The sequence below is a fragment of the Megachile rotundata genome, chromosome 10 (genome assembly GCF_050947335.1).
Source record: "Megachile rotundata isolate GNS110a chromosome 10, iyMegRotu1, whole genome shotgun sequence".
Lineage (NCBI taxonomy): Eukaryota > Metazoa > Arthropoda > Insecta > Hymenoptera > Megachilidae > Megachile > Megachile rotundata.
The window spans coordinates 5,569,882-5,586,252 of NC_134992.1; the positions used below are offsets into that span (position 1 = coordinate 5,569,882).

Sequence of the window (16,371 nt, forward strand, 5' to 3'; positions counted from 1 at the left end):
TCGATACGTAAAATCTTGTGAAAATCGTGTTCTTTAATTTTCTCTTCCTTTCCTTTTCTGTTATTTTATTTTTTTACTGAAAAAAATTTAGTTATCTAGATTGAGAGGAGATCGTGGTATTTGGTTGCAAATATTTAAATTGGGTATATTACACCTTGTGAAAATCCTTTACCAAGGGACCTTGATTTTATCTTCCATTTTCTTCTATTTCAATTTATTTTCTTAGTAAAAAAATTTAGTTTCGTGACCAGGGCCAATGAATAAAAGTATGTGCTTTGTATGCAAGCTTGTGGAAGAGTAATTTCTTTTTCTTCTTCTTCTAATGCAGGGACTCCACCATTTGCATCAGTGACAGAGTGAAAGTAAAATATGTCGTACTTCAAATTATAGACATTCTTAATTATAAACATTTGAAGCTCGTGAAAAATATATTCTTTAATTTTATCCCTTTTTTCTTCCATTTTGGTTGATAATGGAAATATTAACTTTTATGATTTGGACACACGTGATTCAAAGCACATTACTGTACACTTTGGTTGCAACTTTGATTGGAAGTATACAAACTCTCGATAGCTATTTTTATTTAATTTTGTCTATTTTATCTTACATTTTTGAAAACTACCAAAAACATTGAATTCTGTGATCTGATGATGTAAACTATAAGTTAAAAGTTGACTGTGGTATACGTTTGAAATGGGAATATGAGAACTTATCAAAACCATTTTCTTTATTCTTTCTTTTTGGGAGACTAAATCGAGGAGATAAAGTTTTGTACGTTGAGCAGGTAATAGTAAATTGAAATTAAATCGTGCCATGCTTTCATTACAAATATTTGGAGTGCAAGCATACAAATTTCTGGAAACCATTTCCTTCGTTTTTATCTTTTTACAGTTTTGGACGATGATAGAGAAAGAAGATTCAATTTTTTTACCTGAACCGGGGACATTAAATTAACATTTCAAATGAAATTAACAAGTTTTCTGTTGTGGCGATTATGTGGGAACAGTACTACCAATTCGACAGGACTAAATAATTGCAAAGGAAAGGAAACAAATTCTTAAGTATACCTAATTTTGAAACAATCTACAGCAATACATTTGAAAGAAGAAAATTGAAAAATTTAATTTTTCAATAACTTGACTATAATATTACAATGCGATGTACATATCACGTATGCCAAATTTCATTGCAGTCATCAACGTGTTAAAGAATATTTATCAATTATTAATTATTAAAACTATTTGTTTGAAATATTTTTTAAAACATTTTTTTTAAATTAATTTTAAATTTTAATTGACTATTTTAATCAGTCATAAACATCAGGGTGTACCAGTAAATCAACTTCAACAGTTAGGATAATTTAATTCTAACATTTTAGCTTAAATTAACAAAATTATGTGGATTCATGTTCTTAACCTATAAAAATGCGTAGCACACATAACCTATATAACATTACATTTTTAACCTATATAGCCAATATGACCTATGTAACAAAACATTCTCTTGAAGTATATGTATTTTTATTTTATTTTGTAATACTTTTTTTAATTTTGGATTCATACAATTTTTAACCTGCAAAATACATAGGACTTTTTGTAAGGAAATACCTATAAAATCTTTTTACTAGAATATTTATTTCAAAGAGCATTTAATGAAGAAACCATATACAAAGTGTCTAGATAAAATGCACCCTTTATTATTTCATAATTCAATAAATAAAATATACAGAAAATTATACTGAAAATTTAATCTTAGTTAAATTGAGAATTAAATTATTAAATCATAAAATTGCAATGGTTCAAAATGACTATTATCGATATCAATGACACCACAAATTTTTACTATAATTTTTACGTTTAATATTAATATTTATATATGTAACCTTTTACTGTGACACCCTATATACATACAGTGCCACGCTTAAACTGAACATCCACATTATTTTCACTGCCATTAGAAGTCGATAAAAATAAATGTCTCATATAATTTTAGAATTATTTAAAGTCTCTAAATATTTTTTTTGACACCATATGAACTCCCATAAATTTTTTCCTGTTTGTCATTACAATGAAAATAATTTAGATATTCGATTTAAATGAAATAACCTATATATAATTTTGATATGAGTGAATTCCGGAAATTTTTATAAGAGCGAATTTGTGTAACAATAAATGAAAAAAATTGATCAAAGTTTGCAAAAGTTAGTGAACCGTCGTCGTTCGCGAAGCTAAGAATAATCGAATTTTTGGGTCAGCTTTGATCGCTGTCTCTGAATTAACGCGAACACTTTGCATTGTTACGTGCAAGCTCGATGCCATATGATTGGAGAACTCTGGTTACGAACAATAGCTCGGATTAACTGAACCCGTTACACACGTGACACGTGTTCGACACACACGTGCCTGATCGATCGGAAACTTTTTTGGATCCTTTTGCAGTCAGACGTTTTGTGTCCTCGAATTCCCGGTACACTGACCGAAATTGAACGGGAGAAAAAAAAGGAGCGAGGAAAACATCACGTTTCATTTATCACTCGAAACCTTCTACGGTTTTACAAATACGGAAAAACAATTTACTTCGAAACTGTTAATTAACCATCGCTATACGATACCTGCGTATATTCAGACCCAGATATATTTTCAAACAACGTTTAGCGAAACGGAAAAAGAGACGTATTCGATTTAAACAGATATACAAATTTTTTTAATACAAAATCTTTTTTTGTTCGTCTGAATAACTGGAAAATATTTTTATCTTCTGATGTATGCAAAATATTTTTAATGCAAGATATTTTTCTGTTTCGTCAACACAGAAAATATTTTTTTTTTAATATATGACAAATATATTTATGTTCTTTTAATACATGGAAAACATTTCTCATTTTTTTGATATATGAAAGACATTTTTATATCTTTTCAATACATGATAAATAATTTTAATACCTGATAAATTTTGTAATACACGGAAAATATTTTTGTATTTTGTTTAGAAAAATATTTTTACGAGTTTCTGATTCGTGGAAAGCATTTTAATATGTGGAAAATATTTTTACAATTTTTTTGATATCCACAAAATATTTTTATATTTATATAAATCTTTATCCTTGACAATATTTGTAAGACAGAGAAATAATTCAATAAAAGCTAAAGTGTAAACAAAAAAAATTAATGGAAAATAAAAAATAATTAAAATAAAGTAAACCCAAAAACTTATTAAAGCTTCAGGTTCAAATGAGAAAAAAATGTGGATTCTTTTTGTATGTATCATGTTTCTCGATCGATTTATAAATTGGTAGTTGTGTACGGCGGATAATTAACGGAGTAAATTAATAGTCGTGTCTTCTTTATCCGTTGTTATGAATTCTTTAAAATTACGTCGGCTAAACAAATCAGCGAACGTAGTATTTGTACCATGTTGGCGGTGGCTGTTGCATTTTAATGAATTCGAAAATTATACCGCCCCAATGCATAAGAAAAAGCCGGTTGTAAGGAGGACGATGAATTCACCTAAACACGAAAAATAAATAATTCTCGAAAAAACTTCGTCCCTCGGTGAATCAACGAATCGCCGAAAAATCATGAATAATTATGACCCCTTCAACAGCTTCAAAAAACATGGATATTTTCCCATTTCATAAAAAATTCCCATAAAAACTTCCGCAAAATTTTCCTCGTTACGAGTGGCAGTTCGATATAAAAAATTTTCAAATTTTCCTGTTATTCACAGTTCTGGCTCTTTCGAAATTAATTTCGTACTTTTTCGCTTTAGGGCAGAGGTTTCAGGGATGGATGTCGATTGTTTTCTCGATTTGTTAAATGACCGAAAACCCTAAGAAAATCTGAATCATTGATCGAAGTTAAATTGTTATAATATTCAAAATTGAAATTTTCTTTCTAAGATACCGAATTATCAGAAACTTTTAACACGAATATGTTTATACTTCATTAAAAAATATCACAACATTAATCAACAAATTTTTAACATCTTTCGAACATCGGAAATTTTTATGACACTTATTAAAAGAAATAAGGACATGTGCATGTTAATTCATGTGAATAATAGGATGCAGAATATAGGAATTTTTAAACACATTTATCCGCGAGGTAAATGGAATGCATGTAAAATCGATATAAAATGAAGATAATTATTGTGCTTTAATTAAACAATATGGGAACATTAGGAAAATAATTTTGGAAGCCCATTTTTCATATCGAATTTCCTCATGATACAACTCGTTAAAAGTAGTAATATGTATATGAGTACAAATGAAACAAGATATAAACGTATTCAAAGATATTTGTTAATCAGCGAAAATATCACCAAGTTTTTGGAAATGCAGAAATTTTTGATCAGGGAATAGCGTACAAAATTAGAGTGAACTATAGTTTAAATTAATGCAAAATTACTTGTATAATTGGTAATATGTCACTGAATTTAATTTATATATATTCAAATCTAAATTGAATCTTTCGTAACTTCATAGCATTCCTTTTATCTATGAACAATAATCTTTTAATAATTTTACGAACATGTAATAAAAAGTATGCAAACTAATGGGTAAAATGAAAACTGATAACTTGTGGAGAAAATGAAAAATTTTCTGAAACTTGATAAGTTATGAAATGTTTATATGCAAGGGTTGGTACTGAATTTATACACATTTTAACCAACTTAATGACTAGTCAGATTAATTATTAACTTTCCAATACAAATAACCACTGTTTTTTAATGTTAGTGCATATATTAAACTGAATTATTAGTCCTGTAAAATTTAAAAATTTGGCCAAACTTATAAATATTAAATGAAACACAAGACATATGAAAAACTGCATTACTTCCTTTATTTATTTAAGATATATACAAGGAAATAATACTACTACTCAAATTTCTGTTACAATAAAAAGAACTTACAGAACATTGTAATTGACTAAACCTCCAAATATTATATAAATTCTGGACTTGCATCACAAAAATTTCAAAATTGTATACTTTCAATTTTATGAGAACAAATAGAAAGATCAAAGAAATTAACATTTTAGAAAAAAAAACTCGTTGACGACTAAATTCATGACCATCACATTCCCTGCAAAATTATTGACTACAACTAACATTTATATAAATTTAATTTAAGAAGATTAATTAAAAATCTTGCTTCGAAATATCTAACTAGCAATAGACAGTACAATAATACAATTCTCAATTAAAATCATCCACACTTGTGTAAATAATTATACAGTATTCACAATAGAATTGGAATGATTTTAAAGCAAAACCATTGGTGTATTTCGGATTTTTATCTATCTACCTTAGGATGGAGGTAACCTTGAATCATTTTCACCACGTTATATTGCCGTGTATAGTCAAGCGATAAACTGCTCTATATTAAATCATCACGTATTATATCGCCTCGTGCTGTACAACTATATGTATGAGCACGCAATATACAACCATACATTATGTGGCTACGTGTCATCAATATATTACCACGCGGAATATATTACCACATATTGTATAGTTACACCTTACATCACGCAATATATTACCACAATTTGTATGACTACACATTACATCATTATGCAATATACTGCCACGCATTATGTGACTACACATTACATCTTTACGCAGTATAGTATTGCCATGTACTATATAGTTACATACTACATCATCACGCACTATGTCACGCGCTGGCTACACGTTAAATCATCATGCAATATAGTATTATTATTGTACAGTCACACGTAACGTCATCGCGTTATACCACGCATTATATGGCTGCACATTACATCACGCAGTGTATTACCACGCATAACACGTTACATCACACAATATACTACCGCATATTGAATGATCACACATCATCACGTAATATGTCACGCATGGCCACATCTTGTATCACCACACATTATATGATCACAATTAAGCACGCAATATACTGTCAAGCATTGCATGGTCACACGCTACATCATATTGCAGTCTATCTACACATATGGTCACACGTTACATCAATACATTTCCATATATTGCATGACCACATGTTACATCACTATGTAGCATTTCTGCATAGCCACACCATGACGCATTACATAGCCACACGTTACAAATCACCAACTATAAGATGGACCTGTGTTACCGATGAAAATATATTTGAATCGTGAACTCAATAGAACGCATATTTGTAAAAACGTTCGCATTTATAAAAGCTGTCCAATTCTAGCGAACCGCTGTTCGATCTTTGGTGACCACGTGCATCAAATTGCATGGCAAAGTTCGAAACCGGAGGCTCGATAGAAATCGATTGAATCGACGGACAACCAGGGCCAAAGTGGTTCAGGTCAGCGCACGTGTGACGATATTAATGTACCGACCGATCAATGGCCTAATGAAGATGTATTCAGTTCCTGGCAATTTCTACTAGATCCGCGAAACCCCGGGGCCTTGAATTCGCAAGCTCACAGCTGATCGATCGGTCAATGGATCGAACGGATCGATATATTTGTCGGTATAAGCCCCACGCGTGGCCTTTCGAATCGTGTGTGTATTAATCTGGCGATAAAATATCGCGGTTCTTTTTTTTTTGTATTTCTCTCTCTACCTTTTTTCGCGTGTTTGGTTCTTTTTTTCAGTATCCTGCCGCGAGTTCGTGAAATTCAATTGGAACACTTTGAAAATCAAAAAGTTACGAGAAAGTGAATATCGACGATTTTGTAAGGAAAAAAATTCGCGATTGTTTGGCACGTTGATTTGCAAATTATACAATGTTTGATCATCGAGTCACGGTGATTTATAAAAACAGTAGAAAAAATCTCGTTTTTTCCTCTTTCCATGAAATTAAGAGTTTCGCGACTCCTGCAGAAAATTTTGTAAATACTTTGATCTTTAGACTGTTTAAAGAAATACTGAAATATCGTTAAAGAAATCGTGTATTGTTGAAGTGTTTTATCTTAAAAATATGATAGAGTTATTCAAAAGTCCGTAACTGCTAAAGTATTAACTTGCAGTAAATATTAGTGGGCAGTTAACTTGGTAGAAACATCGTGCTTTTATAATTTTGTAAAATAACGAGTCTGTAAATTCAGTTTTTTGAAATATCTTTGGAAGAATAACGAACGCTGCGTTCGTCAATGGCGGCGATCCGACGGTGTGCGTTCATCCGCTGCTTCTATGAAAATCGCCGTAAAACACCCACTGAAAAATGCGATTAAACAGCATTGATCGATACAGTATTGCTTAAAGTATTAATCATTGTCAAATTTTAAAATCTGTACAACTCAAACTATTTGAAACATCATAAAATAACCAAAATTCAGCTCGTCTGAATCGAATTAAAATAAAAGGAAATACAAATACATTTTTTTAGCAAAAACCGACGAATAGTTAATTAAACACAAAATTCATAATATTTGCACCAGAAGCTACAAACAAAATGAAGACAAATTTGACATTCATTTATTTTCGATTGTTCCGAAAACAGCAGCATTCGAACATATTTTCATAGGTATTTATTGACACAAAACATTTGATTACATCGAAATAGCTTTACAATTCTGTTGAAAACGTATTTTTTCCCCCATTACAATTTTTCTCGTTACAGCGAATGATGTATCCGCGATTAACAATAATCCCGTAACGAATGCACGCATTGCGGAAACACAAATCGTTTACAAGTTACGGAACCGGAATATACACCCTTTGTTCGCCTACATCGACAATTTAGATCTGATGATTAACGAATCATCGATGGATTTCGATCGAAAATCTCGAAACACGTACTCAATAGTGTTCCACGAAATACTGATACGAAAGTGACGCACGATTCGTAAAATACGACGTCCAGATAATTTTACGAACGTTCGAGGGAAAGCTAAAAAAAGAAGCAGCTCGTCGTGTTCGAACTACGAAATATCGAAAACCCGTTTCGAATCGAGACAAATTGTCTCGTTAGGCGACGTGTCGCCTTTGATCGAAGATAATCACCGTAAAAATCAAAAGTAATAACGGATTTAAGGGTAATCAAGAAAAGAAGAGCGAAGGGGTGGCCGAGAGGGGGTGAGAGTAGTATAATTCAGAGTCGACAAGTCGTTGTTATCAATAACATTTTTGCAGAGGCCGTAATATCCCGGGAAAGTAATTAGAGTAAATTCAGGGGTTGCCGAGCGACCCTTCCAGCCGCACAAAATGGCGGCGGGAACCGCCCTTGCGAAAAAAATTAGGCCTCCTTCCGCTGCGCGGTAAAATTTACATGAAAAAAAGGAACGCCCAGCGGCTTTCGGGAAACGAAGCTTCGACAATGCGACTCATTCTTTTTTTTTTACGTGTGTGTGTGTGTTTTTTTTTCGCTTTTTATGGGTAAATCGAAGGGAGTCCCCGTAGCGGGGTTGCCTGCCAGGGAAATACCTGTAATTTATGTGTAGGAAATGGAAAAAATATGGTAAAAGGTCACGTTCGCTGGTAGACTTTAAAAACGATTAGAATCTTAATATCCGTCGTAAAATACGGACCCGGGCATTATCAAACGAGTATGTATTTGTCTGTCAAGCCAATATATAGTCATAATTTTGCCAATAAAAGTTCTTCTCGGTTATATTTTCTACTCTACTTTCTTTTTTACAGATGAACGTGCAAATAAACGAAACAGGATAATTCATTAACCCTCTATGTACCTGTGAATCGTAAAGTTTCAAATTTCTTTTCTATCTTTACTCTTGTGACCCAGAAGGAACATTTTAAAAATTTTCTTGTGAAAATAATCTTTAACAAATTTCTTTGCAATGTTATTATTGAAATTCTATATTAACGGTTGTGTTGAATTTAGAAAATATGTTTAATTCACTTTTCTGATGCATTTTAGGACATTAACAGTTTTTCGACTTATTTTATTAATTATTATTTATTTTTTTAATTAATTTGGTACTTTGATTATTCTTGAAGAGTTACAGTAACTTTAGTCATAAAGATAATCAAGAGAATTTATTTAAATTTAAAACATTAATTATGTGTAATGTTAAAGATATCGGTTTTCTGAATTTACGAAATAAATTAACTGACAAATACGCTGAGATCAAGGTAATTAAAATTGTGATTACTTGACAAAAATTGATAGAGTAAAAATACAAAAAACTTCTTTTCGTATTCCTTCTTCGTTTCAACCCTTAAATACATTGTCATCAAATTTAATTTTAACACTTAATCAATTGGAAAAGGTGATAAGATTCATATGAATAAAAGTATTTACCTTGTACATAATACATTATTTATTTTCGCAATAATTAAATTTTATTTTAAATTATGAGCCAGGTTATCTAAAAATATCCAGAATTGCTTAACGAAAAAGAAAGTATAATTTTGTATATTGCACAAAATTATAACATTTCAAATACTTCATAGAATAATAATTTATCTTTGTCACACGTGAATCATACAATTATCATAACCCTTCATATCATTAAATAAAAATAGTATATTTTTTACAACATTAACTAACTAAACATTGAAATATGCATCATGGATTATTTACATATCTTTATTGTTTCAATGTGTATCATAGAGGGTTAATTTACTTTAGCTCCTCCACATACGAACATTCGTTCATTAGTTTTATAAACTTATTGATACGAACGTTTTAATCACATGGCAAGGTAAATCGTTTCTCCCAAAAATAATTAGCAACATTGAGTTAATGACTACTAATTGTCTTTGATAAATATTAATTTACAGATGCAACAATGTTCCAACGATTCTGTTTTTGCAGTGCAAAACTGTCAGAGGAAGGAATTTTCACTTGTAAAAATTAATGGCCATTACGTTGATACACTGAGCGTCATACCAATTGTCGTAATAGAAGTTGATACAAACAAAAGCGGAGTTTTAACGCTTTCTGTTGTTCCTCGCTTGAGAAAATGTGAAATTTTAATACCTTAACTACCCCTTGTGCAAACATTACCGGTGCAGAGTGACGTACAGGGTGTTCTAAAACGGCGTACATTTGTCAAACGTTTCCTCGTCTTTCAATTTGTAAAACATTTTTCTTTCAGCGATAATGTTGAATGCGATCTACAGTTTATAATATGGTGAATTTAAATAAAACGATAATTCATTCAAAACGATTCGCTATTAAACTTGATTTCGTGCTCTTCACGAGGGTATCTTTACAGAAAATGTTTGCAGGACTTCCGAATTAATAAAACAATTATTTCAAGCGGAAGATTGTATGAAACGAATGTTATGAAACGTTCATCGGAATGTGCAAATTGAAATTCGAAGGAGTATTTTTTTTAGAAGGTAAACGAGAAGATTGATTTTTAAATACGTAGAAGGGACAATAACGAATCTGCAGAAGTACCCTTCATAAATTCTCCATAATTTATTTTATTCCAAATTTTATAAGTATATGTCATCGACAGAGATTTCCAATTATAAATTCTTCAAAGAATTTTGTGTCGAAAGCGGTACTGCTGATAACTTCATTTATATTTTCAAATGTACTTTTTGTTCCGTTTCTCGCTTGAATCACATGTTTTATCGATAACTTACAAATAAATGATCAGATAATATTACGTATTAAATTGGCAATTAAATTCGCCACTTTTCTGCATATTTTGATTAAAAATCAGCCGACTGAATCACAAAGGAAAAATACTCGTAAATATGGCAAAAGAATTATTTACAATTTGTTCTCCATTGACGTAGTCAACGAATGTTTGATATTTATGTAGTTTGTTTAATAATTTAATATTGATTAATTTATTTAATTGAAATATATATACTTTTTGGTTTTTAATTATTCATTGCTCAATCAGATGGTGACTTAAATTGACATAATATAAAAGTAATGCAATATTTTGTAATTAATTTTAATTATATTTCATTTTAAGCATATATTTAAACATCAATTATATTCGTATTTTGTTTGATGTTCAATTTTATTTTCAATTTGTAGTGTGATTACGATTAGAGTTAATCCAATTTTGTAATTTTATTTCTGATCATAAGTCGATCAGTCGGACCGGTTAAAAGGTTAACATAAATGCAAACGAGCAAACATGTATTAAGTCCTTTTCCTCTCTTTCCAGGCACTTCGCACCGGAAACGCGGAAAAGATAGAAATCGCCATAAATTACAATCGATGCCTGGATACCAAACGAACCAGTGTTTCGCGAAGTTGGAGACGATAAAGGAGAACAGGAAGAAGAGTCGACGAGGAATCGCGGCGATATTTTTTTCACCCTCGTAAATATTCCCTTGAAGCGGGCATATTAGCAAGCGGTACGTTCTTGGCAAGAAGCCGCTGTTAGTGACAGGGCATTCATATTAGCGAACGACCGCACGTTGCCCGCTCTTTCTCTTCTTCTGCTTCAAGCAATGGAAACGGTACACGAGCTCTGTCGTCCTCCTCTCGAGCAAACGAAGTGGAAGGCCGCTGATTGGTAATCGTTAATTACGCCCGTAACTTCCTCCAGAGGAACTCCTATTTCGACAGTTTTTAAAATATCGGCACTTTTGGCGGAGATAGGGAGAAAGGGGGACGAGAATGGCGGATCGGAGAGAAAGTGGAGTCGAGAGAGGATATCGTGGACAAGAACGTATTGATCGAGTTATAGTCTTTGGGGTCTCGAGCCTCTAACACGAGGGAGCCAATGAGAGATCTGGAGGGTGAATTTAGAGCAAGAATGGCGACCGAAGGTCCCTATCGAAACGAACCCCTTTGCACAGTAGGGCAAAACCACAAGAAATGGGGAACAAATTTAACACGCCACTTTTTTCGATCAAAATGTCGAATCCTGTTAACCCTTGTAACCGTTGCGTATCTTCACTTGCTGTACCTTGTTTTAAATTTGTATATTCCAGGATCCATTGAAATATATTTGTAATTTAGTAAATCCATTCATTAATTCTACACTGCTTCAAATTTATAATTCTAGCAAATTTTCATTTTTGAAAATAAAATTGGTTTATTTGGAATTGTATGGTTCACGTTGAATTTCTATGCCGCCATTTTCTCTGAGAAAGTACACCGGGTTCGATACTATACTTTCGAGCAACATGAATATGCAACAAACTGTGTTAATATATGGTTTAAATTAATTTACAAAAAGGTGTAGAAATAAAATTTTTGTAAAATTTATTTAAGGTAAAGATAGAAATATTTCAATGGAAATTAAATATCAGAATTAATAGAAAAATTGTTAAAATCTTCATATTGACTCATTTATAAATATTTTATACATAAAAAAGAGGAATATAAATAAACAAATATTAGTATCATAAATAGCCATTATTATGCCCGAATATAACATAGAAATGAAAATTACGATTGATTAATATTGGCAAGTTTTTTAAATTATAAAAATTAACACGCATTAATTATAAAAGTACCACGGTAAAATAATTTTCAAATAAATAAATAAATAATGAAAAGTTATCTGAACTTCTGGAGAGTAACTAAAAAAGCATATTCCAAAATTTTGAATTTATAAAATAAAATATAAATTTCTAGAGACCAAAAATAATCGCCATATTTCCCCCTTTTAATAATGAGTATAATTGTTTCACAAAAGATTAAAAATTTTGATTTTTTCTTGATTTTCTGTCCCATTATGCGGACGCGATGAAAACACGAGAACACGCGGATACCTTAATCGAGTTTAATTGTTGTGCCGCCCCTTTCCTGAGAAAATGGATGCTAAATTAATGAACTACCCCATTTAGAATCCACGTGAAAGTTTTGATCGGTCGATTTCCTAGATTTCAACGTTACCCCGGTGACAACCAAGCAAGCAAAATTGAAATAACATGAACGGTCCCCGGTTTGTAAAGGAAGTTTAATTGCAAAAGTAGCGATCAAAGTTTTTCAACGGATTGGTAATTAGATGCTTCGATAAAGTTTCAACGTTTCACACTGTGGATGATCAAAGTACTCAGCTGAATACTAAACGACTCCATTCTTCGTAACGGAAGACGATCGATCGATCAGCTAGGTGGGATCTCCTTGTTCTCGTTGCCAACTCTTTTCATTTGAAAATTGGAAAATTAACGTCTCTCGAAAGGAATTGCTAATGATGATTATCTGAAGCTGAAATATTTCGATCGAGTTTGATCCTTTGAAAATTTACAATTAACAAGAATATGTTCGGTTAATTATTATTAAATTAAGTGATTAAGTCTTTGGTCTGAAAGTTGGATTATTAACAAATAAGCTCCAAATTCTAATGAACAAGGAGATAAAATAAATTTTGCAAAACATTAAGAATTGCATTAGTTAAGACTTTATGAATCGACGATATTTTTAATTGAATTTTTTTGTCGTAGATTTAAAAGTTAGGAAATTAATAAAAAAATTATTGCAAATTCAAAAAGTGCAGGAAGTGAAAAACAAGATAATTTTATATTGAAAAAATAACAAAAGTTTCTAAATACTTTTGTAATGATGAAATTATCATGATTAAAAATATAATGTCTGATTAACTTCTATGGTGAAATTTTAATATTCTAATTACATCTTTTACTTCCTCTGTCAATCAAATATTAATTACAAATTAACTCTAAATTTAAAGGAAACTGGCAGGAAAAAAGAATTGGATACTGATTAATAAAAGAGTAATAAGAATTTAATTTTTAATATTTTTTATCAGACATGCGATTATTATTCACGTAAAACAGTAATAGTAAAAAATCTCTTATATGACTACGTTCATTTAAAAATTCTAATTATTTTCCTTTATTCTAAATTTGAAAATCAAAAAGTTAACATCAAATTGACTCCAAATTCGAAATAAACAAGAAAAAGAGAAATTGAATAATATTAAACAAAAAATCGATAACATTTTAATCATTCAGTATTTTTCCCATTATATTATCTAAATTAATGAGAAATTTGATCAAAAATTTTTCATATATCTTCAATAATTTTAAAATTCTAATTGTCTTCTCTCTTTCTTAACCTAGAAACCCAAATTGGTCATAAATTCAAAACAAATCAAAATATATTGTTATAATTAACGAAAAAAGAATAAGAGACTTAGATCTTTCACATAATATCAACAATTTCAAAATTGATTATTTTCGTACTTAACCTAAAAACCAAAAAGATAGTACCAAATGAGATTTAAATCCAAAAGTAATTAATAGGAGGTGATGCAACCAAATGATTTCAGATAAATGAATTATAAGAATTCAGTCATTAAATGTTTCTTAAAGAAATGTCATAAATTAACAAAAAACAATGTTGAAATATGAAATGTCATATATTAACAAATCTTCATAACCTAAAAAGGTTTCCAGGTGCTAGATACTTCACTTCGTTTTTGACCTAGAAATAGAAGAAATAATTGCAAATATTTTTTTAAATTCAAAAGTAATCAAGTTTTTTTAAGTTCAAAAATAAAAAATTGAACGGTAAATAAGTTCTAAATTCAAAAGAGATCAAAAGAAGAGATCGAAAGAGGACAAAAATGAAATAATTTCCAATAGAAGAATAACAAAAATCGAGTAATTTATCGTTTTCTTTACAATGATACAACTATTAGCAAGAAACAATAATTCCAAATCCTGCATAAAACTTTACGAATGATAAAATCTTCCCAGATGATCTTAAATCAGCAAATAAGCTCTAACTTCGAAAGCGACCAAACGAAGGAAAAGGAATCGAATAATTTCCGATAAAAGCGTAATAAAAAGTGTGATACGTTCTCCATCGATCAACCGTATCCTCTCCACACCTACCGTTCATTGAAACGATCAGAATTGCCAATAACAGCCGAGCATAAGGAAGAGAACAGAAATGGTTAATGGAAAAACGACGGAAAAGGGGTAAAAGAAAAGGAAGGGTCGCGCTCGGTAATTTCGAAGCGATCGCCGGCCAGCCGAAGAAGCGATACGTCCTCCATTACGAGGATCGCGCCATAAATCACAGTCGGCCTCCATCGTCCCGATAGAATTCCCCATAATTCGTGAATTATTCGTGAAGAGGAGCGCGGTTACGAGCGACGCGTATATGGCCCCATAAGATCCGGCCTGAGGGAGGCAACGGTGGAGGAGCAGGCTGCAGGACATTAAGGGTAACAAATGAGGCTGGCTGGTCCTCCCACAGGACTCTCTTCCGACTGAGGTGGCGGGAATGAAAATAAGTGTACCTCGCTCCTAGCTACCGGCTTTTTTCTTCATTTCCTCTCCGTGTGACCCTCTCTTTCGCTCCGCTTCTTCGAGCCGACCTCCCTTTCCAACGTCGCATTATTCTCGTGCTCCAACCCCCTCAGCCCTGCTTCTCACCCCCCATGGCATCCTGGTTGACTCCGTTTTTTAAGCGTAGCACGCTTAGCCGAGAAAGCGCGACGGAGATTTAGCGTACGAGGTAGCGAAGCGTGTACGCGACGCGGGAAACTTTCAGCGAGCGTTTCCTAAGCGCCGAACCGAGGTGGTCGCAGCGAGCCAACAACAACGCGACGTGTTGTTGTTACTGTTGTTGCCACGCTGGCAACTTCCGAGCGGACGTTTCAGCCTCGAGGAAATATTTAGCAGTTAGCCGGGATTAAGGAATGCGTTAATTACGAAATACTGCTGCTTCGGTCTATTAAGCGGAAATGTAATTTTGCGACCGGCCATGCGGACCACGCCTACGCTTAATTGCTCAAGGCCGATCCTTTAATCTCTCGGTCTTGATTAATTGAGACCTCGAGCACCCGCGAGTATTTCGTGTAACGGGGACCATGACGTACACGCCGAGATGTGAAGGAGCCCACGAGTTTGATGGAGTTTTATTGTGCACGTTAATTGATTCTGCAACCACTCGACGAAGAGTTATGAGTGCTCCTGCTTGCTTTTGTTTGTTTGGTTTACGTTTAGGTTTTAGGCGTTGCTCAGGGCGGAACGAACGATTCACACGGGTGGTGCGGACGATCGGACGGATTCAGAAACGCAAAATGTGAGTTTGAGATGAAAATTCTACTGCTAAAGGATTTCAGAGCAATATAATTCGTTGTTGAATCTGAATTGTTATTAATTGTATTTGGACACAATTTCAAGGTATCTGCATACGATACACTAACACTAGCTTGGTTCTGAGAACTGAATTTTTGCAGAGATGTTAATATAAAATTTATATTTTTGAAATTACTAAATGTAGATTTCATTAGTAACATATCTAAATATTCATTATTTATCATATATGCAATTTGGTCTCATGACTTATATCTAAATATTAGTCTCATTATTTAATTAAATCTGAATAGTCATTTTATTAATTATTACATCTGAATGTAGGTCTCATTAGTTATCGATTATTATATACATCGACTAATTTATTTTAATTATGCCTCTACCTGATGAAAATAGAAACATAATGCAACCTTGAATTCAATGAAAGCAAATTTGTAACAT

General features: G+C 32.1%; 1 long non-coding RNA gene across 9 annotated transcripts; it reads left to right on the forward strand.

The window, feature by feature from the left end:
- The first annotated feature begins 3,109 nt into the window (after positions 1–3,109).
- Positions 3,110–13,654, forward strand: LOC105664304 (uncharacterized). Of its 9 annotated transcripts, XR_013039573.1 has the most exons (8): positions 3,111–5,317; positions 6,624–6,704; positions 7,358–7,495; positions 7,592–8,046; positions 8,104–8,516; positions 8,611–9,635; positions 9,715–10,278; positions 11,070–13,654. It is a non-coding gene; the product is annotated as an uncharacterized LOC105664304 (long non-coding RNA). The 9 variants fall into 9 exon arrangements; XR_013039567.1 differs by having other exon boundaries at positions 3,110–5,317; positions 6,624–7,495; XR_013039574.1 differs by having other exon boundaries at positions 3,112–7,495; positions 11,070–11,423; positions 11,510–13,654.
- Positions 13,655–16,371: the final 2,717 nt, after the last annotated feature.